This window comes from Macrobrachium nipponense, chromosome 38 (genome assembly GCF_015104395.2).
Source record: "Macrobrachium nipponense isolate FS-2020 chromosome 38, ASM1510439v2, whole genome shotgun sequence".
Classification (NCBI taxonomy): domain Eukaryota; kingdom Metazoa; phylum Arthropoda; class Malacostraca; order Decapoda; family Palaemonidae; genus Macrobrachium; species Macrobrachium nipponense.
This window is the reverse complement of record NC_061098.1, coordinates 54,779,550-54,784,549: the sequence shown is the minus strand read 5'-3', so window position 1 is coordinate 54,784,549 and position 5,000 is coordinate 54,779,550.

Below are 5,000 nucleotides of genomic sequence, written 5' to 3'. Positions count from 1 at the left end.
ATATATATATATATATATATATATATATTATTCGAGTTTACAAAATTTCCTTCAATATTCTAATTTGCTCTACCCCGGAATTAATATATTTTTCATATATGTAAACCGAAGGGGCTAAATTTTAATTTTTTATTTGATAATAATTTCGTCCTTTCGTGGGTTCGAACCACCGCCCAGGAGACAGAGAAGAAAATTTAATCAGGACGTCAGTGATGTTATCGATTCGGCTAACGACTGAGCTTATAAGTTCATACCGACTCCGACCTTACAAATCACCGTCGAACGCGGGTATTCGTAATTAGAATTGATATCCAACCCCCTCTACCATGTTTACAAATTCGAACGTTTACACCACATAGCTATATTATGAATAATTATCACATCACCGTGATTCATATAAATTATTCGAGCTACAAATGTCCTTTAATATCTAATTCACTCTACCTCGGAATTAATATAATTTCATATATATAAACCGAAGGGAATTTTCAAATTGATAATAGTTTCATCCTCTCGTGGGATCAAACCACCCGATTTCTTCTCTGTCCGCTGGGTGGTGGGTTGAACCCACAAGCGGACGAAATTATTATCAACTAAAAAATTTGCCTTCAGTATACATATATGTATTAAAAGAAGAATGTAAAGGTATCGGTGAATTGCGTTGAATCAGCTTTCCTGGCTTGGAGACAGAAAGCACCTAGTGATAGCCTGCCTCGAAGAAAGAAATGCTGAGTGTGCATTTGCGAGGTCGAAGCCTCTACAGCCAGTTGCTAGGGGGCTCTAAGGCGTGCTGAAGATTGTGCGTTTGTGAGTGTAATGATGGGCGCGATCGCCAGATACTTTCACTGAAAAAGTCACACGCTCTAGAGGCAAGGCAAGAGATGGTTCGGAGGACATCAGGTGCTGGTACAGACCCATCAAAGAGGTATAGCACATATTTAAATGACTTGGGAATAGTTGCCTTTGAAAAGAGAGAAGTGTGAAGTGTATGCATTTTTTAACATTGTTTGGTGGGGGATATAATGGATATGTCTCTTTGTTTCAGATGGGTCCCATGTTATTACTCTAGAGACAGGATTCTCTAAGACTTGACTATCGAAATGTAGTGGTTGACAATTTGAGAGTTTGGGGTTATTACTTAGACTAATTCAGCAGAGTAGAATGATAATTTACAGTTCTTTTTCTGGGTCAGACTTAGTTCTTAACATGACGCCTTTTAGTCCCTTTGTTCCATTTTGTGTTCATCTAGTTTGGGAAATAAATAGCATGTTTTGTATTTACGTGAACTCATTAGCCTAGTTTGATATTGCTTGCAGAGAGAGACCGGCCAGCTACTGAAAGGTAAGAGTTGCCACTTGTGTAGTTTTGATAGGGGTAATATATGAAAATATATTAATTCTGAGGTTGAGTGAATTAGATATCAAAAGACATTTGTAGCTCGAATAATTTATATGAATCACGATGATGTGATATTTATTCATAATATGGCTATGTGCAGCAAACATTCAAATTTATTAGCATGGTAGAGAGGGTTGGATATCGATTCTAATTATGAATATCCGGGTTCGATGGTGATTTGTAAGGTCGGAGTCGGAATAATCTTGTAACCTCACTTATTAGCCGAATCGATAGCGTTACTGATGTCCTTATTTCTTCTCTGTCCGCTGAATGGTGGTTCGAGCCCACGATATGACAAAATTATTATCAACTAAAAAAATTCCCCTTCAGTTACGTATATGAAAATATTATTCCGAGGTAGAGTGAATTATATATTAAAGGAAAATTTGTGACTCGAATAATTTATATGACTCACAGTGATGTGATAATTATCATATATACATACACATATAGATATATATATATATATATATTATATATATATATATATATATATATACAGGGTGTAAACGAGTTGTGCAAATATTTGGGAGAAGGACAAAAAGTTATTGTCGAGGGGAATTTTCAAAATAATCATTATCATTGGCACTGCTTTCATGCAATAAGTAAGAATTTGGTGTGGTTGGGGTGAGGGGTGAAGTGAAGAGGAAAGTGGATTGATAGTCTTTTAAATATAATTCTTTTTCTTGCAAGTAATCTATTTAAACTTTATTATTAGTGGAGGTAAATAAAATAAAGGCTACATATATATATATATATATATATATATATATATATATATATATATATATATATATATATATATATATATATATATATAGTTATATATATATATATAGATATATATATATATATATATATATATATATATATATGGTATATATATGGATATATATATATATATATATATATATATATAGATATATATATATATATATATATAGTATATATATATATATATATATATATATAATATATATATATATATATAGTATATATATATATATGTATATATATATATATATATATATATATATAGTATATATATATAGATATATATATATATATATATATATATATATATATATTTTATTATACATATATATATATATATATATATATATATATATATGATATATTATAATCATTGAGAATATCATTCCATATCCCACTAGCCTCTTTGATGTTCTCTACAAAGTAAAACAAAAGAAAATACCGATCATAGAAATCAATATCTGAATACATAACTGCTCTCGGAATGCCGTCAATTTCCATCCAATCTTGATCCTCGCAGGCAAGAGACGGATTTCGGGCAAAGCTGGACCAGATTTCCGTTAACGGAAATATTTCATCGCTTTGCAAAATGCCGCCACCCACTCTCCAGTGGGAAATGTGAGTTTATCGCGTTTGTAGTGTATACATTCAACCCAACGTTACCATAAATGATTTTGACATAAACCCTACTCTGGGACGCAATGTTGCCATAAGAAGTTTCGTCATACATCCTACTCTGAAAAAGTGTTCCCATAAATACATTTGACTAAACCTTGCTCTGGGAATCGATGACAGGGTGGAAATCATTCATGAAGTATTATTCATTCAGTCCTTTGCAAAACCATACTGTTAACATAGCTAACATCGATGGGGCAGGTCCGATTATATTTATACTGTTACGGTGATGGACCAACTCTGTTCGGTTTTAATTAAGCCCAGTGTTCTATATTTCTCGTCTTGTTTATGACTGACATTCATTTTATTTAATTAAAATTAGTACACCTTAAACGTATTTTTTATAACACGTATGATTAGTAAACAAGTAGTATATCCATTTTACAAAGACCAATTAAATATAATTTAAACAAATAGTCTGAAGGTAATATCCTCATACTCATATTTCTAAAAAATATTACAGGACGAAATTTTAATTTTCGGATGATTTGAGAGTGATGGTTACGTGTCAAAATTAGGCAACACCTCTAAGAAATCAATAAATAAGAGAACTATTAAACGGTAGAGAGTTGTCTAATATACAATGCATTTGTTTGCTCAGTAGTCTGCCGTTGTTATTAATTCTTTTCATTTTGTATTATTTAAATAACAAGTTCATTTTCATTATGAGAAAATGCCATAAATTATGTACTTAATGAAGGTTGGAAATTCTACACCAATTGTCAAATTTTAAGTCTAATTATTGCAAATAAACTCAAAGTTAATTGTAAACTGTTTTATATAGATAATATAATTGCTTCATTTCCTGTTCTCTTATATAAAGTCACTTTATCGAACGATTCTGAATCTTTATGATCATAGTTACTAATGTTTTACCTTACATTAACTTCATTCCTCACAGATTATATATACTATATATGTATATATATATATATATATATATATATATATATATATATATATATATAATACATATATATATATATATATATATATATATATATATATATGATTATATATATATGTGTGTGTGTGTGTGTGTGTGTGTGTGTGTGTGTATAAAATCCGCTCAAAGCCTCATTGGAACAGTATGTTTATAATATATTTTATGAACTAGTTTTGCCAAGCATAATTAACTGGAAATAGATGAAGAAACCCTTGATTTTTTAAAACATTATTTCTCCCCACTCCTCTATTCTCTATTAATCAGCATTCGTGGAGATCAAAAAAAAAAAGAAAAAAAAAAAAAAAACACTAAAATCAGAAGGCACAAGTGACTGGAATATTCAGGAAATGAACGTGGGAGTTCTTCCAAGAAGAGGCAGCAGGAAGGTGATCCATACTACACGTAGAGGAAAGAATACTTCACCTTCAGGAATTTAGAATTTGTTGCCATATAAGAAACGAGTCCCCTTTATCACACCGCCAATGCTCTTGGTATGATCAGAGATAATTACTCAACCTATGAACAGATATAATAGAGCTGTCTTTGGTAAAATTAAGTTAGAAATCTCGCAAAAACTAAAATATTAATTCTAGAAGTGAGGAAGTGAAAAGATAATTGAATAACATCACTTAATCTTCTCATCAAAAAATCTAGATAGCATTATCATTTCTTTAAATTCTTATGTATTTACCCAAGCTCTCAATAATTAAATAATGATATTTTTTCACCCTTATGCAAATATTTTCAGTGATAGCGAAATTTTTAAATATACAAGAGATGAGTTGTAAATTCGTCATTATGAGATGCAGTGTTCCTTTTGACAATGAGTTTGGCCCTAGTTCTCTATTTAATTTTCCAAAAAAGTTTCATTTCTGGATAAAATGTATGTTGAATGTGGTTGTTGTTATTATTATTATTATTATTATTATTATTATTATTATTATTATTATTATTATTATTATTATTATTATTATTATTATTATTATTATTCACCTATGTAGGTTTTACCTTTAAAGAGCTGTGAGTTTGAGATTGAGGAGAACAACTCTTAAGATTTTCGAAGTATAAGGTGAGCGTTTTCCTTTAAATTATTATTTAATATAAATTTGATATTATGAATCCCAGTTTTTATCCACTTCCAATTGTTGTCTATATATACTTAATGTTATTCTATAGTTTATACTCCTAAAAATGCATATCGAGTTTG